Below are 25,545 nucleotides of genomic sequence, written 5' to 3'. Positions count from 1 at the left end.
ATATTTCAATCACCTATGAAAACGCACCAGCCAATTCTCCAAAGGGCTAAGGCAACAAGACTACCCCATGGCTGTTAACCAGAAAAAGCTTACTAAGCCAAAAAAAGCTTAATAGTTATAGTCACATTTATTTTTAATTGTTGTAAAATAAAGTTATTTCAACAACAATGCTTTACAAATATGCATCTATTAAAAAAGAACACAGGCATATGATTTAGTTCATAGATCAGAAGCCGAGTTGCGGCATGTGTACAAAAACATTTATGTGGGTCTTCTGTTAGTCAGTCTTACTATAAAATAGGAATGTCAGATGAAAAGTAGTTTTACCTTTTGGCTAAATGGGAAGTTCTTAAGCAGATGTGTCTTCTCATTCATTCACTTTTCCTGCTCATCTTGCTTCAAAGTAATATTTGGGGCTATTTAAAGCATCAGTGATTTTTGGAGAGATCTTAAACCCTCATACATCAAAGGAGGTGAAACCTTCAATTGCTCTGTCAACACTTCCTCCAAAGGATGGACATCAAAAAATGAAGCAAGGTTTATTAATGCCACTTCAGACAGTTTTATCTCCATTTCCAGAATCCAGCAATTTCATCTTCTGCTTCTACATTAAGGGAGAAAAAAGCAACCTAAGGAGCTTCTAATAACATGGACCATATAAATAAATCATTTTTTAAAAACTGAAACCAGGTATCTTAAAAAAAGATTTTCACTATAGCAGAACAAGCAAGCAAGTTCAAATGCGATCTTTAGGTTCTGCTAAAAGAATTGGCATACTCTGAGGTTTGCTCTTTGCAGTTTGACATTAATCATTAATGAAATTAATGAAACACCTCTGCCACACATTACTAAAATGCACATATGTGATAAACACTTCATAGAACAGCAGCGAACAAAAGTCAAGGTCATGCAACAGAGATATTCAGGGCTGCCATATCAAGTCTCACAGCATCAACTCGGGATGCAACTGTCCCACTGCTAGGCAATTAACACTCAGGCAACAGAGACCACAGAATCAGAGGAGCACCTGGACCTCAGCTGCACCAGTTCACAGTCCGGCACATTAGCCTAAAACCTCAGGTGAAAGTGGGTAGGCAAGACAATACCAAACAGACCTGGATCAGATGAAGATCAAATACACTTCCATTCTGTTGGCTCTTCTACTTTATGACAGTGACACCTTAAATTGGCACGTCCCATTTGTGTGAAGAAGAGAGTGAGAGCCTTGGTGTAATCAGCTCCTCTCTGTGAGCATACACTCCCTATTGAAAGCCATAAGATTCTTAGGCACCTCCTTTTGCAGATTTGACCACGTTACTGACCTCAGGAGGAAGCATCCTGTGGGTGAAATTCACTGCAAAGGTTTAGCAGAGTCCAACTAACATTTAAATCACACAGAAGTTGTTTAAATAAGACCTGTGTGAATTCTGCTGGAGGTCTATACAAGTTCCTGGCAGATGGTTACATTTTACCTCTTGTGCTATCCCTCTTAAAATTGTCCAGCTATGATCACATGGCATTCATATCAAGTCTCCCTCTCTCCACCTTGGAGCATACTTCTCTACCTCCACAAACTCTAAGCTCCTGTAAAGAACATCTTTTGTCCTACCACATATAGGAGAATGAACAGACTAAGACTGATGATTTTGCGATAGTGTCCTTCAGGTAGTAAACACCCCGATAACTGACAGTCTATTTTGTCATTGCACCAGGTTTTTAATCAGGTAACATTCAGTGCGCGTGGTCACATGTGAGCAAAACTTACTCAGATACTTCAGAACATTAACAATTCTTCTGAATAAGATCAAAGAAATGTCATTTGGCAAACCTAGGACAGCACAAAGTTCTAGTGGGAGAGAAGACAAAAGCATAGGGGAGACATAAAGCAACACACAAGGCCTACAGTAGCATTTAAAGCATAGCCTACAGCTGCGATTAAACCGTAAGCCTATTTAAATACATGGCCTCTGCACGCAAAACCAGAAGTTCACCCTCATTCAAACACTTTTGCAAGAAGTTTTCATGTAGAGAGGAATGCCTCTTAAAGTCTTGCTTTATGATTTAAGCATCCAGCTAGTGAGTTTTGAATTACATCTTCCAAAAGTTTTAACAGAAAATTTTAGAGGGTTTTCTTAAGGTATGTTTTACCGTAAAGACTCAATCTCTCACTTGAGAAATACTAAATCTAAACCAATAGACACCCCGTAGACTGAGAACAGTATGCCAAATAAGTGCTTCACATAAGGAACAGGTTTGCTGCTTATTTACCTTGGATAATTGGGTAAAGAGGCTTAAAAAATAAATAAATAAATACAAACATAAATACCAAAAAAAAGACCAAACAAACTTGAGCATTTGTTTCATGCATTTTCATGTTTTTAAAATTTGCAGTTACACATATGCTTAAGGGGACTACTGAAATATTTTTGAAAAAGCAAAATAACAAAAACAAATAAATACTGCCACAATTGCTATGCCTACATAAGTCCAGCTGGAAAGCAGCAAACCTGACAGGAACTTCTACAGTATCAGGAGTCACATCTGGGAAAGTCCAGAGATCTTTTGCTCCCTCCAAAGTCATTCCGTTTCACTGTCTTCCACCAGTGCTGAAAGGTGTGTGATGTATTCCTCCCAGAAACTCCAGTATCTAAAGCTACTTTTGCCAGGTTTTCTTTAAGATTATACTTTGTTCCATGTTGTATTTCCCTTCTTCCACCACAGACCAGGTTTTCAACAAAATACCACCTCTGACATCATTTCTCCATTCTCACCAATGACCCTGTCCCAGAATTGTGTTAGTCCTAGGGAGAACTAGTACAATTTTGAAAGAATGACACACTAGACTAGAATGCAGTCTTCCAAGCTTGTCAGTTGGCCGAGCATGCATTTTGGTACAACAAACCTAGCACCTTAAAGAACGCATGTAAAACGAAGAAAGATTTGCAGCTGAGAGCCTCAGTCCTTGAAATACTAAAATCCATTTACGACACAAGAAAAGAGAAGAACAAACAAAAAATCACAAGCAGATGGGACAAACAGAAGAATAGGAATGCATAAACTGATTTGGTCCGGATACTGTTGCAATATGTCTACAAGTACTTAATAGATTTAAAGGGCTTGGGGGGGTTGTTTGTTTGTTTTTTTAAAAAAAGTAGCTTTCATTTCCCCACAAATTCAGACACTGTGGTGGTAAACAGCACATATCGCATGCCAGTCAGCCAACAACCCTAATAAATCGTCTTTCAAAATGCATTCTCTAAAACTACACATTATCGTTATTTCTCCACACAAAGAGACTATCTTATTTTAAGCAGTTATGCATGAAGATTCATGCGGTGTTCAACTGACGGTCCTTCAAAACTTGAAGCAAATCAGCCCACAGTGCACAGGACCAGTTACTAGAAAGTGTCAGTGTCCTCTGCAATGAAATCGGTACCCTTGACGCTTACATAGGTGCAACCGCGCAGCTTCTGAACCCACATGCTTCCTCCATTTAAGAACACAAATCTTTTTGCCACTGATTTAAGTGACACAAACAAACTCACTGAGCTCAGTGAGAACTGACTGCTCAGGAGTTGCAGGTTTGTTAGACTTCGTGAATTCAGACCTTTGAAGCAACTAAAAGATCCATGCATCTCTTTCATATGTTTTTACAAGCTCTGCTGTTCCAAAAGGAAGTGTTAACTTCTGAAAACCACCTAGACTAAGCTGATTTAGAATACGCAACATTCAGGAATGAGAATAAATTGACTATATTTTGAAACATTAAATATAAGCTCTTTCAAATGTCACCTTCATACACAGTTACTGTCTAGCCACTCGTATATTACATAATCTAGCAACTTGCAAGCAAATTTCAAACAAGAATAAGCTTTAAGAGCTAATCCTTTTTTTAATTCACCTATACACGTGCATGCATTAACACGTCAAATACCTCCATCTTAATTTCTAAAAGTCATTGTGGGTAGATGAATATCAGTACTGCTCCTAACGCTAATCAGAAACAAGCTGTAGATTTTATTTCATTTTAAGGAGATAGTCACCACAGTCTTCACTGTCAAAGAAGCTTTCTGTGAGGCAGCACCAAGAATGCATTCCAGAAAAGAAAAAAGACTTGTCTGGTGCATGCAAGAACAGCATGCATATATGCATACACTTCGGCCCAGAAATGAATTCCAGGCACAAGAGGAAAAAAAAAAAATAATAAAAAAAAATCCTGTGTTACTATCATCTCACTGAAGGTGCTATATTTGATGAAACAGCTTAGACAACTTGTGAAAGGTATTCAGTTCACACCCCCAAATATTATTTTTAAACCAGAGGCATTTTTTTCCAACGTGTTCTTCAGAAAAGACATCCAAATCTCTGCCTGTCTGAAAGCTTATCCCATCACATTCAGCATATCAGTTATCAATACATTAGTAGACACTGATGGTCCAAGACCACATGATTATTCATTTACCAATACCTTTTTTTATTGCCACAGTATCTGAGAAAGTAAAATATATAAATTATTTTCCAACTCTTTCATTAATATCCAATTTATCACTCTGAACACTTCAGCAGCTTCCAGAAAACTAACAACACACTTTTTCAAAGAAAGATCTACAGGAAATTTTTATATATTCTGCATTTTATAGATTATTAAACTGCAGTTTCCTAACTTAAGTTTTCTGCATTCTGAGAGCAAGATTTGCTGAACCAGGAACTCTTATGAGTACTTTCCCCCTTCTTCTCCTCTGTAGTTATTGTGCTTTCATTTATTCAAAATGCTAGAGAATAGAGTTCCATAGAAACCCAACATAGAATACGCTATGTTATTTGCAAAAGTTTTTGCTAATGAAAATCTCAACACTACTTACAAAATTAGACAAGAGCAGATAGCTCAGAACTCTGAAGACTTTTAACAGCTTTCCCAGATGGAAGTTTTATTTGCATTTTGCACTCAAAACAAACGACAGTATTCACATTTATCCTTGAGTCAGCCTAAGTCACCGCATTTATAACAAAAACAACACCACTTCACACACTCCTCCTTGGAATGTGCATACCAAATAATCAGGAGCTCTTGAACCACAGCAGGGAATTCTGAATGGACCTTCACCAAATCAAAGCTGGAAGCACCATTCTGTCAGCGAGTTTTTCCAAGATGACAAGGTCACCAGGTGAAGTATAACAGGGTTTTCTGGCATTAGTTACAGGTTTCTGCTGACTTCGCTATTCATACTTAAGAAGTCTTAAAACCTGTTTAACGGGTTGTCAACTTTCTACTTTGCAAGCCCGTTCCACGTTCGTTCCTCATGTAAATTGGTGCAACCTCCAGCAGAAATTACAATTTCTTATGCCAAAGCTGGAGTTCATTATAAAAACACGAGTCAGGAGCTACTCATTATTTTTGAAGCATCCCAGTGTATGAAAACCTAGTTTGAGTTTTTAAAGAGCATTTTGACCATGGGTCTGCTATGTCAGGATCTAATACAGACACAAATACTGCTGTAACATATATCTATGCATTTTTCATGCCAGCTAGCATCTTCAGCCCTTTATTTTCAGTAGTAACAAGATCACCAAGTCATACTTATTAATGCGCACTCCCTCCTATTGTCTGTGAGAAATATGTATGTTTAAAGGAGCTATGCTGTTCTCTTCCAGACTCTGGTGGCACAGGGTTATTTACAGAGGTCACCACCTTTAAATGATATTCCTGGTGAATCATTTCTCCAGATGGATTGAACAGTCTTGTTTTTATTTTGCTATTCTTATTTTATTCTCCAAATGTAGGCTACAGGCTTTCAGACAGAAATGTACTCTTTAAATCTGTGTTTTCTACTGCAAATAAAAAACAATTACCTGCGGACAACCTTGAAAATTGTGCATCCACATTAATGCCTGCCTCTTCTCCTCCTCCTCCTCATTTTAAACCTGATCAAAAAACTAAGAAGATTAGTGAAGGAAGATTGAGAGACACTTTCTATCTATATCTTAAACGTTGTGTGTCCTGCAGATTCCAAGACTGAATATTTTTCATTTGCAACTCCCATAATACAAAAACTGTGACCTAGGTTTTCCTGAAGTGCAGTTTTGCATACCTGCTCTCACACCCCACTCTCAAGAGCACACATACAAACCTCTAGTGCTTTGTCTCTACAGGAATATTCAAAAGGGAATTTCCAACATGCACATGCCTAAGTGTTAACACTCAAATCCAAATCTACAAAACTACATAAAGAATTTAGAACTACTTTTCTTTCTGTATTTAAACTTTTGAAAACTGTGACACACAAACGAGAGAAGCAGCACAGCCTCAAGAACTAGCTGGAGCAGCTAATATCAGGAATTTCTGAGGAACTGTCCCTGCACTCGCTCATAATATGGCCCTTGGCAAATCCTCTAACATCTCCATGTTAAGGAGCTCCTTTTCCAAAAGATAGGGAGTATTTTTAATTCTCTCAAAGGACTACTATGAAGATTAATTAAGGTCTGAGCAGTGCTTTGAAGATCAAAACTGCTATGCTGTTATTTATTATTCAAGAACAACAAAGTGCATTTTTGTTGTCTATAATTCAGCTTCATAGAGAAAACGGTGAAAGAGCACATGTGCTGGAGTGCATAAATTAATTCTTACTGCCCCAACAAGCTGTGATTTGCATAACTCCATTTTTAGTTACCAAAACCCCATCAGTATATCTGTACCCATGCCTTTGAAATATTTTAAAGGCCTTAAGGAATACATCCAATATCATTTATCTTCTGATTCTTTTCCAGGATAAGCTTTTCATATCAGATATTACTGCCTTGATTCAGCAATGCCTTTTATCCTATCTGCAGCCCAAGGATTACTCACTTGCTAAGATTAGGCACATTCTAAAGTGCTTTATTAAATCAGAAATTCAACACCTATTTTGAATGTTTCCATTGAAAACTTACTAAAACTTAAACTATTAAAGCCTGTTCAGAATAGGCTGTCTTTAGTTACACACATTTAGACTACACACATTTTAGTTGCAAGACGCAGCGGTGACTGGCATAAAGCTTCAGAAGAGAGGACAAAAGGTGTAAGCATAACAGGAAAAAAGTCACAATTATTTTGAGGCTCTGCATTTTCCTCGCAGACTCTCCCATCAGAGCATGACAATCTATACAGTAAAACATTTGTCAAAACTGTCCACTATTGGAATCCAAGGACAAGTACTATGTTGCACAACCTGTATTACTAGTTCTCACTTCCTTCATAAGGAGATACATATACAATGTTTAAAGAACTCACGAGTAATGCTACTGTATTTCAATTATGTTTGCATTCTTAAAACAGGAAATCATCTGTATTTTAGCAGCACCTCCACAAATACATGAAAGGTGAACAGCGTTAACAAGATTTTAAAAATCCACAATAAGTACTCTCAAATTTTCCCACCGCAACCATGTTTTCCTGATCTTACTCAGCCAGCTACAGCAAGACATCAAGTTCTCCAGCAGCTCAGCGCTGGGATGTAACAATGCAAAAGTTTAAACAAAACAACAAGACAAGCTCTCAGCCCGCAAGGGTCAACTTGACAACTGACAACCTGGACAGCAAATACTGCCCGTACGCTTGACACAAATTGCTAACAAAGGGTCCAATACCTGCCAGATGCTGAGCATCCCTTCAGTATCTCAGACCACAACGTCTCTTAACAGGAAATACTTAAATTTTATTGGATTACCTTTTGGCTCTACTCCCATTACCTTAGTTTGCACTCACAAGATTCTTATAACCTACAGCACGTTCTTATTAAGAACACAGATACCAGATTGTGAACTTGTGTACTTTTTAGACTGCTTTCGGGAAAAAGTTGTGTTATATTTAGCAGCCATATGGCATCCCTCCTCCACACACGTTTTCTAGCGATAAGAACTGACAAATTAGGCTTTCTAAAACACTGATCTATATGTTTTCATTTCCAATGTTAATCTTAGAAGTTAACTGTAGTTTAATCTTTGAACTTGGCATTTCACAAACAGGAAATGCAAGGGGTACCTGGGGTGAATGCTGCAATCAAGAAAAAGTTTTGTCGCAACCTAAGTGAAAACATTCAGGAAGCTAAGCTGTATCCTAGCCAACTTCCTAAGCTAACACAACTATGTCTATGCAATTAAACAGCTAAGGATCTAAGGGCTTCCTTAAGCAATTTGCAATTGCTCTGTGTATAGCTGATGAAGTAAGCAGCGGGGAAAGAACAGCATTTCAGTATTTCCTACACTGAAAATTTCTAGGAAATGATCAAGTACTTCAACGTTTCAATCTGCTGTACATTTAACAGAGGACGAACCAAGATGCACAGTGACAACCAATTATAATGACAAAGAACTTCAAAAATACAAAGGCAGCCACCACACAGTTTTCCCATGCTCCTGGAAGCCACATTTTAGGTACCGCTTGGAAGAGAAAAAGCTGTATTTCCCTATATCACAGCCTAATTGTAGCACTCATGCAGTGAAATCTACAGCCAAAGGCTAGAAAGAGGATGACCAGTTTTAAGAAGCGACGGAAAACATCTGAGATACCCTGTCATTTGGGACAGCTAAGAAGGCAGGCTGAACATACAACATAAAAATCTATACCAACTTCACCAACTGCCACCCAATGGGGGATGCACACCTTAGAAAAAACAAGAGGACTGAAGACTCCTAACAAATTAGCACCCCACAAAATGAATGGAATTCTTTCCGTTCCAGCAGCGAGAAGAATCACTGCTTGAAATGCTTATCTGTTAACTAAACCGTGTCTGGTCGCTACTCCTCTTTCAGGTATCTAGAGCTTTTCCAATTTTTTCTATGCTCTTCCTGGGACTGAGAGATCCAGGGAACATCCCAAGCGATACTTTCATAGGCCTGGCCGGTTGCAGTCACCAGATTATCACTCCCCTGCAAATTGCTGTGGAGAGCGTCCTCTCCAATGGTGAGGAATAAAGCCAGGCAGAAGGGAAACGCCAGACGCCAGAATTCATACGGTGCCTCCACTCAGATGGTATCGACCCGCCAGCTTTCTTAAGAGCCCCAGGTTGCAGGGCAGACCCTATTCAATTCCCGAGAGACTACGGGAGGCAAGCTCAGTCTTTCCCTTCTGTCTGCATAGTTACAGAACAGCAGAGTATCTCTTCAGCAAGAGAAAGAGGCACAGATATGAAACATTACACGCATGCATGAGCAGAGATAAATGATGAGCTGCACGTGCAGGCTGAGAAATACAAATGAACAACAGTATTTTCCAGCTGGTGTGTTTTTATGTTCATTACTCAAAGCAAATGAACAAACACTGAAAGCTGTGGTTTCTCTCCCTCTGCATGAAGCAATTTAGGAAACATGTTATTTTAGTATATCCCAGCCTATCGTGAAGCCTTGAAAAATTCACGAAGGTGAATGATATGACACTGCCTGAAGGAGAAGCTTTATGCTGGACAACCCACTGGAGATCGCAACCCTCAATGTGCCAGTCAGCCTGTTAGGCGGAGAAGTGGCAATTTCTTCAGAACATTGATTATTCCTTCCCATCTTCCTTGTTGGTTCTGAGCAGACAGCCATAGTAGAACGAGAAATAATTGTGAAGTTAGAACACTACCAATAAGCAGGGAGGGGGAAAATGCTTCCTGGACCAGGATTTGCACTGAACATTAAGAAAGAGAAAGGAATGTTTAAGGATGCAATCAATCACTGAAATTTCTTCCAAAAAGAAAAAACACCACACAATCATTTGTTTAAGGCTTGCCTCAAAGAAAAAATAAAAGAGAGCTGCTAGAATAACCATTCCTGCACACTTGATTATCAAATCAGAGCTTGGTGGGAAGAACAAGTAAGAAAGTCTTGCAATTAATTTTTTTGCATTAAATGTGGTCATTAAACATTGCTGTAGAAAGATATAGCAGCAAATCTCTAGTCTTCTGGCAGTTTTTCCCATTCTTGAACAATTCCTCCTTCAGATGCACAGCCACAAAGGTTCAAAGGTCCCCAGAGCCTTTGTTCTCAGCTCCAGCGTTGTTACAAACAAACTTTTGTTCCCGTTTCTTCAATGAAACACGCTGCAGCAGTTACCAATGATTGAACTTTACATTCGAAGCTTGCCTTCTGCATCATTCAACTGATGGGCTATGGAATTTCGTTTACACTTCAGGAATGTATTAACAGGACTTTCTGTGAAATAAAACCACCTATTGTTTACTGAGTCAACTGCCAGCAAACATATTACACTTCCGAACACACACAAAAGTCAAGGATGATCAACATATTTTGATTTACATCTTGTTTCAAAGAATTTTTTTTGTTTTATCTGAACATAATATACATAGCTATTGCTCACTCATCTGTGAGTTTTATGTAATAGATTCTACACATTTTACATTTTAGTGCAAGAAAGTGATGCGTCTGTCACAGCAATTTTAAAATAACACATTCGTAACATAACAGAAAATGCAGCCAATTTAAAAAAGAAATGTTCAAAACAAACTCATTGAAGGAAAAGGGTATGCACACAAATATACAGATATGCGTGCATATACATAACTGTGCATGTGTACACACAACGAAAACAAACACCCCTCCACACACAGCAGTTTATATACTTTATATCCCAGCCAGAGTATAAGGGGAGAGATGATGACCATATTGGGGGGGGGGGGGGGAAAGAGAGAAGCAGAAAGCTATATTATGGAACAGGAGAAAAGGCTTCTGGAATTTTAAGAAAGTGTATACTCAAATCACCCTTTTAAAAGATTGATTGTTCCTAGCAGGTGGGAGTTGACTCTCTAGAGATTCTTCCTGTAAAATGCACAACAGAAAAGATATCAAAGCTTCCCCCTCCCCAAATAAATCATGCCTTCAAGCTAGAACATATTGGCTGGCTACTATAAAGGCATTCTAGAATCATAACAAGGAGTAAAAGTCCCAGCAAATATTCAAAGGCTCTTGCAACAAGTAAAGCTATGCTCAAAGAGGGGATGTCCGGGTACACTTTTCCTCATAACAGCCATGCTCATGCCACCAATTAGGTCAATAAAAATACATTCAAATTTTTAAGATCAAAACTTACATCTTGATCAATTACAAATCCAGATGCGCACTACAGGATTTTGCCAATATAGCTATGACATGCCTAAGTATAACTTTCTGACTGATACAGTGACTATAACAAGAGTCTCCATAAAGCAATACATCAGCAAAGTTCTCTACTACCGTCACCTGGCCTAAAATACTTCTTCTTCAATATCAACTTCATGCATTATGAAAATCTCTCTTGTTCACATTATCTGGAAAGAGATATATATTTCATATATCACAGATAAGTAAAGCTATAAAGGAACCTAAAGATATACACAGATGCATCTCACATTTTCAAAAGCAACTTGATGCCCAGCTATAAAGATCAGCTTTTTTCTTCCATTCTCACCAGAAATAAACCTTTCAAACCCCTCCACTCACCCCGCTCCTTCTATTCCTACCTGCACAGGGTTCTTTTGCTTTTTTCCCCCCTCCTCCCCTCATGTGAGGGTCAGACTGCAAAGTGATGGCTTTCTCCAGCAGCAAGAAAATTAAGCCAGTTCCCTTAGTTCTCCAAATCCTGCTGCCACTTCTGTTTTCACACTGGCACCAAAAGACGCCAAACTGGTTTCAAAACACCAAGCGCTGTATCTTTTCCTTCCCCCCCATACACTCACATGCATCTTGAGCATATGAAGTATTAAGACCAAAAAGTTCACCGTGTAATTGCCAGGAAACACTGTTACCAAAATAAAATAAATAAAAAAACCACTTTAATAGACTCTTCTTTAGTTGGTGATCAATATACTCAAATAACAACATACACAGAAGATGAAACATGGTTTTCTTCAAGAAACAAGAATCTTAAAGCCACTTCTAAGAACCTAACGCCTTGTCATACAAGTTATTTTTAGCAAAACTGATTTTCTCAATCTGCCAGTAAGTGATGACAAAGCTTTTCGAATACCATCCTTCATCCCTGTTATCTTAAAAGCAATTTAGCAGTAGTAATTAAATCAGTCATCCTTCTCTACAATCGGATTTTGAGGCCACAGCTGCATGACCACTACTATGCCTCTGCATTGCTGAATCACCCAGTGACAGAAGTTTGATTCAGAGCACGTGATGTCACGTGAGCAAACTTTTGTTGTAAAACGTTTTCACCTGCTTTATGTCTTTATTCCTGCTGTAAAACGTAAGAGCTGGCGCAAGACAGAGTTAAAAGTAACACAATTTGCTGTGTTACAATCTAAAAGTAAACAAATACACAAGTTAAATTTAAACTATCACAATGAGCTTATGCAGGAACATGTGACCATGATGTTATGGCTCCACTATCAGGAGCTCTAAGGTCATAACTCAGGCTGTGGCTGACCAAGTGTCTCTCCATCCAACAAATAATATTTCTGAGGTTAAAAAAGCTTCAGATATATTTAAGCCCTTAATTTTACCTTGAAATCCACAGGAAGTCAGGCTCCAAACTTCTTCTAGTCCTGGTTTAGTGAACTAATAGTGGAAACGGAAGAAACACTAATTTTTCTGACTCAAGTTATAATGCAAACACTATATCTATGCTTTCCATCTACAAATATTAAAGGTTCAGACCGGAAAGGCCACAGCAATGGGCACATAGGGAAAGGAATGAAGTGGCAATCACAGCTGGAGAGGAGGACCTCATGAAACCAAAGCAGCAACAGCAAGGGGACAAAAAATGGGGAGCAGGCAGTGAGCTCAGCCTAAAGAAACCTCCAACACAGAGTCACACCACCAGATCTCAACTTCTTACTGTAGCACAGTACAGGCACAGAAGGTTAATCCTTCCATCCAAATCAAATTTTTTTACTCTTTATCAGAGAAAGCTGTTAAGATGACAAGACGATAAATGATTCACTGTTCAGTAGTTCATTTTTGCTTCAGCTAGCGACTTCAAGCTGCAACATTAGGACTTGCTCAAGATGTTGCAACTTAGTCACAGAAATAAAACTGAAATAAAATATGGGTTCCTAAAATAATGATTTTAAAACATTGAGAACTCGAAGTATTTTGTTTTTTAAACTGTAAGTTAAAAGAGAGGACCTGGCTCAGTAAGGTTCTCATTAGCTGAGCCAGGTTCTTATTTGTTATAATTTTCATAGACTACTCTATATAAACTTCAGACTTACACGTGTGTACCTAAACACAGAATCTGGCCATGACAGAAAAAGAACATCAAGTGAGTAGTAACAGTTAAAAAATAATCATCACTTGAAAATACCATCAAATTATACTGAGATCATTAGTATTATGGTAGTTAACACTGTGTTTAATCAAAAAGCAAGACAGCAACATAAGGAAGCATAGGCATGGCACATTTACCAAACTGATTACAGCAAACCTGGTAGTATTGGTTTATCAGCTTAAACAATCAGCAGCTAATTAACTGTGCATTTAACAACTAGGTAATAAAGTTTCTTCCTAGGGAAAATCAGATTGGAAAAGTCAACACCAGCTTATACATGATTAACCTCCTGTCCATTGCTGGTAAAATAAATCCAATTTACTAAATAGTTTAAAGGGCAGTTTTTAATTATTTCACACCTTTCCAGAGGATCTAACACTACATACACAGGAATATGGTAAGCTGGTCTAGTTGGGTGTAGAGGGATTCCAGCAACAGAAAATGACACAACTAAAATACACAAAGGCTTCTTAGCATGCTTAAGAACAGCCTCAGTCTAGTAACTTGTATTGCAGAAGCCCCAGCTGAAGTCAGCAGGGATTTTTACAGGTGGGAAACCACATACAGTTGCAGCATGTATAGCATGCAATGAAATACTAACTTGGAACATTTCTTTCAGACTTTTCCATTACTTCCTATTCTAAAACAATCTCTAGGAAACAAATATAGATTCCAAGTAGTTTTTGCATATTTTACCTGGTTTTAACTGGCAAACACACATCTAAGAACACACATATACAGAGCACTGCATCATCTATAAATCTAAAAAGTTTTACACAGGAGAAACTGAGGCAATGCAGAAAAACAGTGTGGGAGAAACACAGCAAGTCACCAACAGAAGCAGAATTCAAATGACCAGTGTCCAGCTGTAACAATGGAGAATGACAGCTTCTCTACCTTACTACACTTTTTACCCAACACAGTACTTAACAATTCATAGTAACTTTAAGCTTTCCTATTTTAAATGTTCAGCAATGAAGACAACGGGTTTTTTTTCAAGCTACAATACAGGTTAAGAAAAAATTCTAATACTGAACAGAAACAGTTTCAGCCAAACAGGCTCAGAAATACTAAATAACTGCTGACCTGCAGCTGGACCATTATTTCCTCGGGTTATGCTATTCTCCAGATTCTGGTTGGCTGGAAGACCTAATCTACATGACAATAATTACAAAACAGCTTCTATTTACATATCCTCAGTATACACATCCCTTCATTCACATCGGCTAAGGGTGCGTAGCCAGCCAGTTCAAAGAATTAGCATAAGAATAGAAATAACTATGAAAATCCACATGCTCCAACTGGCCAGACTGGTTGACCTGTGTCACCCCACATACAAAATTGACTTTTTTTTAAATGAAATCAGTTTTTGATTTTAAAAGTCAGGAACAAATGAAAGTGCTTATTTTCAGCGTATGGATTAGACATCCTTAGGGCAGCTACCAGAACCAAACAATGAAACTAAAAACTTTCAGTACTGCAGGCACACACAGTTAAAACATCAGATGTCCTCATCCCCGAGTTTGAATTCTTGCTCAAGTGTAATAGGGGAGAATGAGTCTGTCAGGACCCCTCTCAGCCCCCATCTACCATTCATATTCACCATAAAATCACCCCATCAGCAAGCTGGTAGGCTCTGGTACAAGATGCTGCTGCAGTACACTAGAGGCCAAAACTGGGTATCGGGGCAGCAGTTCAAGAACACAGCTGTGTGAAGGAGCTGGCCCAGCACGTGCTCACACTACACCTGACAGAAGCCACACATGCTTACAGTCCCAAGAGAGCAATTGGTCCATGTTTTTGCAAGCAAACCTTCAAAATCTACCTATGTGTCTTTCCATCTTCTTCCCTTTCAGCCCTTTCCCTGGAGTCACCCAGAAGGATCTCAAGCCAACAATCGTGAGACAATAGCTCCTGCCACGCTCACAGACACTGAAATCAGATAGGAACTGTTACATGGACAAGAATATTTTGACAGGAAGTGCCAATGAAAATAATCCCCTAGTTCATGAAGAGGCTGTATCTTCCTCTTACTTGTGGAAAGCAGCAAGCAAAGGCTAAGGGAACCTATTCTCATTTTTACTCTTTTATAAAAACTTTTCTAGCCATAATAAAATACTAAAGACATCACTTTTTTTTTTCCTAGAAAAGTGTATTTGGCTCCTGAAAAACACACTGAATGTTTGTATAAACGTTTGATGTGTTTGTATGGAAATGGGAGAAGTTCACTGGAATCATCCCCCTAATACAGTCTGACACTTGAAGCAAAACAATGCATTCAAATGGCAAAATAACATTTCCTTTTCAGAAGTTCAAAAGAAAGTTTCAAAAGAAACCAAAGCCCGGGGGGAAATTGCCAAAGTAGTACTGTTCCCCATTTTACTCGCTAGATTTCCTCCACTCCCTCAGGGATGTTCTCCCCAGCTAGTAAGTAACCATTACAATCCTTCCCCTTATATTCAATGACACCATTGTGTTTCCCCCACTCTACTTTACAGAAAAATAGAGAATTAAGAAGCAAGATACTGCTATTTCTTAATCCATCACCAAGTGACACAAACATTGCAACGGCCAGCTAAAAACATACATAAAAGCTAGGAAATAACACAACTCCCTAGTGATACTTCTACCGACCTGTCTCTGATCCTCTTGGCTTCTTCGAAACTTGACAATTTTATTTCAAACACACAAATCCCAGACTAAGACCGCAAGCTGAAATATTGAACAACAATTTGCTTCTGGCGGCTAGCTACTATTTCTGTATGTTATACATAGTATGTAGATCACGTAAAATTACAGTTGTGTTGTTTCCCCAACTAACAGGTTTTACAAAATGCATATTGCCAGATTCTCATCTTTTTTTTTTTTTTTTTTTTTGCTTTTATATTCTCAACCCCTATATATCCTCAAAGGAACAAAATTTTGGTTCTCCCAGATGGCTCCAGTAGGTTCAAACACTATAAAACCCTCAGATATACAAGGGCACACACTGTGGTACAGCATAAAGCAGCCTTTCGCATAAACAAAACAGCCCAAACACAAGAAGCACTTGCTCGTCCTTTATTACGAAGAATATATTTTACTTGCCAATCAAAATAAATTGCTCACCTGAGGCTAACATAATTTTGCAAAACTGGAATGAGGAGATATCTGTGCAGTGGGAAAGAAATTGCATAGTATTGTACTAAATAAATGTGTTAGGATGTTCGTCCCTATTCTGTGAAAAAGGTATTGATCCCATACTCAACCCTCAATCTCTTCGAATAGGTATTCTTATAACAGTCTTGAAAGTTTAATCATCCTGCTCTGTATCAAAGAAGAGCGCCTGGTCACTTCTAGGTAATACACTTTTGAGTAAAAACATTTTAGTGTTATAGTTTTTACTTGAAGTGAAATACCTTATTTTAAGCCTCCACCTCCCTGTCTTTTCACCCATTCCTCTAAATGGCATTCTTACTGATAACCATACCTGCCAGTACAACAAATTGGACTTCCATCCCCAGCTAAAGCTGTCCAAGTCTCTGTCCAAAGTGCTGTTTTCTGCACTGTCTCCTGCGGAAAGCGTAGGGGTGTAACAAAAATTACTTGTTCCTATCGCCTTCTTAGAATTCAAAAGCCATCAAAATTCAGTTTGGAGCAACAGATTGCAAAATGAGACACCTTCTCAAAGGAGAAAGAGATGGCACTGCGAGACCGCGTAATTTGTGAGAGTAAAACCATAAGGCATGTGGGTATATGCTTTTAAGTAACATTTCAAAAATCAATTTACCTTTTTCTCCAGTTGAAGTGATTTGTTCAGCTTCACTCAGAGTCCAAAAGTGCTGTGGATCTGTCCTGACCTGATGCTATATTTCCATCCTTTCCTCACTCACCCATTTCTATTTGGTGTGAAAGCTAACCAAGCAGGTTTTCCAGAGAAAACCATCACCATGCACACGCACACACTCAATAATGAAATGTCTATTGACACTGAAATGTTTAGCACACTGCCATTTCACACACTTTAGTAGCACACAGATGTTTTCTGCAGAGCACCCTTACTGATCCAAGCAAATCTGTGGATTTTCATTGCACCTGAAAAGGTCTAACAAGGCATTAACAGGACCCCATTAAAAATACCACAAAGGACACTTTACACAATGGAAAAGGAGCCAAGTACAAAGCTAGACGGCAGCTGCACGCCCGCCAAAGAGCACAATGCTGTTTTTCCAACCTCTGAAAAGCACTTGTAATGGAATATGCAGACCGAAATCCCAATTATTCCCTGCTTTCTTAACAAATCATTTTCGGGGGCGTTACCAAACTACTCCACCTCAGAGATCCCTCCACCTTGGGAGATCCCTCTCCTTCCCTGCTGCCGCCTCAGCGACACGGGACAGTGACTAAACGTGCGTTACTGTAACAGGGAACCCAGAATCGCCGGCGGAGGGGAAAGAAGGAAGGGGGGAGGGAAAAAAGGGTAAAAAAAGCGAGATACAGCCATGAGTTTGTTCATTTATTTATTTCTTCGCCACGGGGAGGGAGCGAGCCCCCGAGGCAGCGGCCGCGCGTGACCAGCCGCGTCCGTTGGCGGTAACGGCTGGAAGCGCTGACAAAAGCGCCCGCGCGCCCCCTCCCCGCCCCGCCCCCACCCCCTCAGCGCCGCTCCGGCGACATACGCGGCGCTATCGCGACACGCGTGTCGCCCCCCCACACACACACACAGACGCGCAGCGCCTCCCTTCAGCCTTCTTCTCCCTCCTCTCCCTCCCTCAGCCCCCTCACGCTGCCCCCCCACTCACCTCGCTCCGCCACAGCGGGGGCCGAGCCCGGGCGCCCCAACCGCCGCCTACCAGCCGCGTCCCGCCGCCGCTAACATGGCCGCCGCCGCGGGTGAGAGCCCGGCGGGGAAGGGCCCCGCCGCCGCCGCCGGGTGAGGGGAGCCGCGGCCGGCACACGCCCCCCTCGCACACGCTCCCAGCCGCAGAGAAAGGCGCCGCCGCGCACCGGGGCCCATGCGCATTGCCGCCGCCGCCGGCTCCGCCCCGCCGCCGGGGAGGGCGGGCGGCGGCGGGGCGAGGGCGGGCGGAGGGGCTGCGCGAGGGGTGGGGGCTGCGCGGGAAGGTGCACGGGGACGGGGGGAGCAAAGGGGACGGGGAGTGCACGAGGCTGCCAGGAGGCGGGAAAATGCACGGGGCTGCCACGAGGCAGGGGATGCACGAGACTGACAGGAGGCGGGAAAATGCCCGGGGCTGCAGCGGGGCAGGGGATGCACGGGGCTGCCAGGAGGCGGGAAAATGCACGGGGCTGCAGCGGGGCAGGGGGATGCACGGGGCTGCCAGGAGGCGGGAAAATGCACGGGGCTGCAGCGGGGCAGGGGATGCACGAGACTGACAGGAGGCGGGAAAATGCCCGGGGCTGCAGCGGGGCAGGGGATGCACGGGGCTGCCAGGAGGCGGGAAAATGCACGGGGCTGCAGCGGGGCAGGGGATGCACGAGACTGACAGGAGGCGGGAAAATGCCCGGGGCTGCAGCGGGGCAGGGGATGCACGGGGCTGCCAGGAGGCGGGAAAATGCACGGGGCTGCAGCGGGGCAGGGGGATGCACGGGGCTGCCAGGAGGCGGGAAAATGCACGGGGCTGCAGCGGGGCAGGGGATGCACGAGACTGACAGGAGGCGGGAAAATGCCCGGGGCTGCAGCGGGGCAGGGGATGCACGGGGCTGCCAGGAGGCGGGAAAATGCACGGGGCTGCAGCGGGGCAGGGGATGCACGAGACTGACAGGAGGCGGGAAAATGCACGAGGCTGCAGCGGGGCAGGGGATGCACGAGGCTGCCAGGAGGCGGGAAAATGCACGAGGCTGCAGCGGGGCAGGGGATGCACGAGACTGACAGGAGGCGGGAAAATGCACGAGGCTGCCACGAGGCAGGGGATGCACGAGACTGACAGGAGGCGGGAAAATGCCCGGGGCTGCAGCGGGGCAGGGGATGCACGGGGCTGCCAGGAGGCGGGAAAATGCACGGGGCTGCAGCGGGGCAGGGGGTGCACGGGGCTGCCAGGAGGCGGGAAAATGCACGGGGCTGCAGCGGGGCAGGGGATGCACGGGGCTGCCAGGAGGCGGGAAAATGCACGGGGCTGCCACGAGGCAGGGGATGCACGGGGCTGCCAGGAGGCGGGAAAATGCCCGGGGCTGCAGCGGGGCAGGGGATGCACGGGGCTGTCAGGAGGCGGGAAAATGCCCGGGGCTGCCACGAGGCAGGGGATGCACGGGGCTGCCAGGAGGCGGGAAAATGCCCGGGGCTGCAACGGGGCAGGGGATGCACGGGGCTGCCAGGAGGCGGGAAAATGCACGAGGCTGCAACGGGGCAGGGGATGCACGGGGCTGCCAGGAGGCGGGAAAATGCACGGGGCTGCAGCGGGGCAGGGGGTGCACGGGCCATGCAGTGCACGGATGCAGGGTGGGTGCAGCGGGGCCGGGCAGTGCATGGAGCAGGGGGGTACTGAAAGCTGCAGGCAGCGGGCTGGGTGGCGAGGGTTGCCCCAAGCAGGGGAGCTGCAGGGGGGTGATGGGGGAGCAGGGGGGCTGCAGCAGGGTCAGTGGCTGCAGGGGAGCTCGGGGGGCTGCAGTGCCGCTGGGTGACGGGGGGGTGTTGCAAGGGAGCGGGCTGGCTGCACTGGGGCTGAGTGGGAGGGTGCAGGGGGGTCGGGGGGCTGCAGCAGAGCGGGTAAAGCGCGGGGTGATGGCTACGTTTGCATTGCAAAAGCAAATAGGGAATGGCAATATTTAAGAGGGTAGGAGAAGGGTTGTTGAGAGCATCCCACAAGCCGGATTTGATGCCTTTGGTTTTTCCTTTGGACTCCAGCTGCGTCTCCCCTCCCGCTGCCTCCCACCACACTCGCAGCTTGTGATTTGAAGCTCGCTGCCTTTATTATTATTTCTATGTCTCAACCTCTTTGCTTAAAAAAAAAACAGAGAGAAAGGGAGGACATTTTCCCATGTAAAACTTTCTGAGAGTGCTCCGGCTTGTTGCATCCGCATGGTTTTTACACAAACTTTCCCTCTACTGAGGAACAAGATCAGGGAAACTGGAGAAGGGGGGGTTGCCTGGCTGGTAACTGGGGGGTTTAGGGAGCTTTTTTAATGGATAACGTGATGAAAAGATGTCCCTACAGCTGGGGGAGGCTGTAGGGAGGTGCTGCATTGCTGGCCAGCTCGCCAAATTTGGCTTCTGTCATATGAACTGCCCGGCGATGCTTTTCCAAGCTGCTCGTGCCAGGCAACTCCCTACCTTTCCTTCCTGTCCGTCATATTCTGCTGCTTTCTGTTATTTTTCTTGGAGTGAAATGAAATATTGGAGAGAAATATTTGAGGAAAATCCTCAGCTGGGTTCAGAGTTTTCTTCTGCGCTTTATTTATTTATTTGAGAAGCTGGTGATGCCACCGCCAAGCAGCACCAGACTCTGTTTACAAAATAAGCGGGGACCGCAGCAGAGAGGTGTGGAAAAACAAAGCGCGCAGGGAAGAGCGGGGAGAGACGGCGGGTGTTTCTGTCCCTGCAAGCTGCTTTGCATTTCCATAGCACCTTTCCTCCCAGTCTTTCGGGGCACGTCACAGACTTTAGTCATGCCTCGTGCGAGGTTTGAGCAATGCGTGAGGCGTCATTTAGACGATTTAGCAAAAAAATGCCATCATCGGAAAGCGTTTGGCTGAAGCAGTCGCTGAATACTCCAAACGCTTGCAGACAACAGTAGGTTTGTGATATTCTGTAGCCTTTACCCGAAGAGCTGGACGTGCTTTCACCCCTTTTTAGTGATCGCTGTTCAGTCCCCCCTGCAAAGGCTGCGTTTGGTTATGAGCTCGCAGCCTGCCGAGCGCAAGTCTTACCAGCCCTGTTTCTCCCTGCGTGCAAACGTGCTGCTGTGCTGGGGGGAGACTAAAGCTGCTCCTTTGCCCGCCTGCTCTTTAATCCCCCTTTCTAGCCCCGTAACTGCTCGCCGGGTCGGCCGCGTGGACGTCGCGCCGTGAAGGGGAGCTTCAGGCTGCTGTGGCCTCCAGGAGCAGGGCGGTGGGGTTGCGTCTCTCCCTCTTGCCCTCCTTCCCGCTAGTTCACGATTTTCTTTAAGTCTGCAGGCTTGCAATTCTGTCGGTGTCGCGTGAGGCAGGTGCCCAGCTGTCAGACAGGCATCGCACCATCCGTTATGCACGCGGCTGCCAGCCCCGGCGTGGGTGACGAGCCGCCGTGGCTCGCTCGCCGGTGAGGAGACCGAGGGGTGAGGCCAGCCGATGCAGCCCGTGAGCAGGGGCCCCGCGAGGCCGAGGACACTAAGCCCTTCCTGTGCGTTTTTGTGACCTCCTAAGCAAGTGTTCGAGGTCTGCGTTTTATCACCGACACTTGGTTATTTTTCCTACGGAGAAACGGTCCTACGTTTTGGAAGTCTGTGTGGATTAGGACGCTCTGGCGTTATATCCATCTGCTGTAGGAGCTGGGGAGGACGTGGGCTTAAATCGTTGTAACGCACCATCGAGTGTACAAAATCTCTGGGCTCGGGGAAGCCTGGCAGCATCCTGGGACGCGGCCTGCGGTGGCCGGGGTTGGACTGAGCGCGGTGTCCTGCTCAGGCAGTGCCTTAGCTGGGCAGAGGACCCGAAGCACTGTGTGACGGAGGTGAGGCGTGCGGGGCAGACCTGATCCCGCGTTGTTTTCAGAGCTACCGGTTAGTGTTGCTCCCTGTCATCTTCAATGCAAATTATGTTGTGTAATACTTTGCATATTTATGACTAACTGTACGTGGCCGGAGCTGCCTGTTTCTATTCATGTCTCTCCCGTGTCTGAAGCGGGCACACATATTGGCTTGGATCAGGCCTGAGACAGGTGATGAGACAGACTGGACAAGTATCCTGCAAGAAGTGCACAGCATCCTGCATTTTCATGATTGTAGATTTTCTCCATCTGCAATAGAGAGTGGCTTAAGCCCTGATGTGTGAGATGCAGCAATCTTCCAGTTTTGTAATGGTGACAACTGTGGCAGTTTTTCATATCCAAATGTCGGACGTGGATTTGCATAGACTGGTGGGATGGGAGTCTGGAAGACTTCTCCAAGCTGAAGAGCTTGGAGAAGGGATAAGAAGTCAAGGGGTCACTGCTAGATGGGTGCCCGGAAGCACTGGACGGGGAGGGATGAGCAGAGGTGCTTTGAACGGCCTGCGAGAAAAGGCACCTCACTGGGAGCGTAAGGTTGGAGAGGGCTTACTGTCATGGAGACTGTCTGCGGAGAAGCTGGAGAGAGCCTGAAGACAAGGCGAATGGCCGTCGGGGTGGAAATTGGGAAAACCCTACACCAGGATGAGTTTCCCACATGCACTCTGGAGATAGCGTAATACAAGAAATTTAGTTGTGCTTTTTGGGATGTACTAGTAAAATACGTAAAGGTAAAGGCTGACAGTGGCATCTGGAATCCAGGCTGTGCTGTCAAGAGGGCATGAGAGCAGCCAGCAGGCAGAATGGAGCAGGACCTTGTTATTTGCCTCCTTTGCCTTTGCCTCCTATTACTGTTCCATTTATTCCTTTCTGGAATAGGAGAACTTGATCTGGTAGTTGTGAGATTCCCATATGCTTGGGGTTCACCCCTGCGTTGCTGACTGTGCTGTGCTTTGGTTGGGTTAATTAGCAGGGGGAGAATCAGCAGAACTTTTGGTGGCATCTTCATCCACCTTAAAACTTGAGGGCTGCGGCAGCTTCTTTGCTGTTCTATTGTTCCAGGAAATTAAGTAAGAGCAGAGCGAATCTAAGAATAGAGTGCAGCTTCTTTTTCAAGCTTTTGTTAAATGAAATGTCTATGAAATGTCTTCCTCGTTAACAAATAGACTATGAAATTCAGGGATGGGTAAAACTCCTCAGCAGCTGGCTGTAACAAAAGACAAGACCGAACCGAGTTCTTTTATTTGGCTGTGAACTCTCCAAAAAGTCGGGGCAGTTATAGACATCAAACACGCAAGCTCAGGGCTCCTGTCTTCATGGACTTATACCCGAGAGCAAAAGTTTTCTTTTTCATACACCCATCTCGGAGCTGGGAGAAACCCCAGGTGATCCTGACTTGTGAGAGCTATGTAATTACAATCAGCAGAGGCTGCTGCCAGAAGAGCCTTGCTCAGTGCAGAACAGGAATTAGTGTTGCATATTTACATGGAGAATGAAAATATCTATAAATATATTCAGTTATTTTTAGAAGAGGTATTTAAATCTTCTAGCATTTGGGAGTCCCAGATATAAACTGATGGAAGTAGGAGAAACCCCTTGCAAATAAGTTATGTGATAGGTTTCCATCATACATTTTGCACTCGGTCAAGGTCAACTGTCTTTTGCAGAAGTACCTTTTAAAAGTTTGTTTTATTTCACAAGGGTGTATGTGGCAACCTGGCCTTATCGTGGGCACCTTGCTCTATGAAATGACCAAAAAACCCCTCTGGAAAGCTTTATATTTTAGGGCAGATTCTTTAGTAAGAAAATAATTAACTAAATTAATTTTAGTCTCAACCAATGGATATTTTCTTTGCATAAGTTTTTAGCAAAACTTTAGTTTAGAGTAAAAATCAGCCGGAATTCTTCTGCTAATCCAAGATACTGTATGGTATTTTCTTTAAGCACATAAATGATTCTATAGAAATGTAACGATCCTGTAAACGGAGAAGTGTTTTGAAATATCACCTCCGTTAAGCCCTCACAGGTAGTCTTTGGCAAACTTTTGAGCCATACAGAGATTAACACAGACTGCAGAACTGTAAAGCAGAAGACTGTGGGAAAGCTCAAAGCTCGGTACTTACCTTGCCAGAACTTACGTTAAAAACTTACTAAACTATTTTATAACCGTCTAAAGCATCATGCTGACTTTTGCTGCACCAAGGGTCAATTTCTAATGCTCCTGCAGTCAACGGCAGAAATCGCAGTAATTCTCAAGGGGGCTGGACTTTGGTGTATAATTTTTTTTAAGGCTGTATAGATGTTATTTCACTTAAAGTACTGGATAAAAAGCTTAAGGCTGGAGATAGAAATAAGATGCAAAGGTTAAAACTGCAAAGCTTAACATAAATGGAATAGAAGACGGTAGCTAGGGAGAAGGCTCAGGGTATAAACACTGGACTTAGCAGCTCTCGAGCAGGCAGGTGCGGCAGGTCGGGGTTGATATCTAGTTGCAAAGCTGTGCAGGCTCTGGGACTGCGGTAGCGGCCGTGCCTGGAAATGAAAGGTGATTATTGCTGGCACATGTCAGCGTTAGCCACCCCAAAAGACTGAGGCGGGTGAGAGCGCAGTCCTCCATGGAGGAAGTTCTGGGCACCAAACCAGGTTAAATCACGTGTGAGTGAGCAGAAAAGGCAGCCAGACCTGTGCGCTGGAGCTGTGGCAAGCTGAGCAGCGGAGACGGGATATCACGCCAGTTTTTCTTCCTATGGGGCATTGTAATGAAGAAATGAGTAAGGTTCTCATCTGCCGGCTAGGCTTTGCAGGAGGTGTCTGCAGGGACTGGAATTGATGCTGGGCTCGCGCTGTAAGCCGGCAGATTAGCCTGGTTGTTTCAGACTTGCCTTGCAGCCAGCAGTGGCTGCCCTGACCGTTGGGACATTGAATGAGAATCCCAGATAAGGGCAGGTAGCGTTGCAGAGAGCCAGACAGCTGTGAAGAATAGCTTATGAGGCTGTGAGAGCAGGGACGAGCTGGAGGAAAAAAAAGATTGGAGAGGAGGGAAAAGATGAGGGTGGCTTTTGGCAATGAGTAGGAAAGAAAAGGTGTGAGAAATAAGCTGAGGAATCTAGCTAAAAGGTTCCTATGGCGACTGAGGGAGCTCCCACTGCGGAGAACTGGGCTTCAGGTCAAGTCCCCAAAGCTTTTACGTGATTGTTCTCCCTCTGAGCATCCTACGAGGACATCTGGGCCAGACGTGCATTTTGCTTGTGCGCAAAATGCCTGCGTTTTGGCCGCAGGGCAGCTAAACCCAAAGGCCAAAACGCCTGGCCCAGATGTCGTTCTGGCACAAGGCACGCGAAATGTCCCTTCCAAGGGCAGCTCCCTGCTACGTGCTTTGCATGCCAGTTCAAAAGCTGCTGCTCCGTTTTACCTGCCGGGCTGCTCTGCCAGGCAGCAGACCTCCCACGTCGGGAAATGTGCAGAAAGGCGCTGCATCATCAGCCGTGGCACTTTCTGGAGCGCTTAGGATGTGGAAACTCAGGGGGTCCTTGGAGCAGAGCCATGCGATATCAGCCCCTTGAAAATGCAAATTCATTAAATATGTAGGTCAGAAAACAGAAGGCATATCCCAATTTAATAGATTAGAGTTTCCTTGCCT

General features: G+C 44.0%; 1 protein-coding gene across 1 annotated transcript in view; it reads right to left on the bottom strand.

Annotated features, from left to right (window-relative positions):
- ARHGAP32 (Rho GTPase activating protein 32) overlaps positions 1-18,257 on the bottom strand; it is a 280,782-nt gene extending 262,525 nt beyond the window's left edge. The window contains exon 1 of the mRNA XM_026097253.2: positions 18,010-18,257. The gene's annotated coding sequence lies outside the window, so the exon portion shown is untranslated. The remainder of the gene's footprint in view (positions 1-18,009) is intronic.
- Positions 18,258-25,545: the final 7,288 nt, after the last annotated feature.

The sequence above is a fragment of the Dromaius novaehollandiae genome, chromosome 21 (genome assembly GCF_036370855.1).
Source record: "Dromaius novaehollandiae isolate bDroNov1 chromosome 21, bDroNov1.hap1, whole genome shotgun sequence".
In the NCBI taxonomy this organism is placed as follows: domain Eukaryota; kingdom Metazoa; phylum Chordata; class Aves; order Casuariiformes; family Dromaiidae; genus Dromaius; species Dromaius novaehollandiae.
This window is presented reverse-complemented; position numbering and strand designations above follow the sequence as displayed.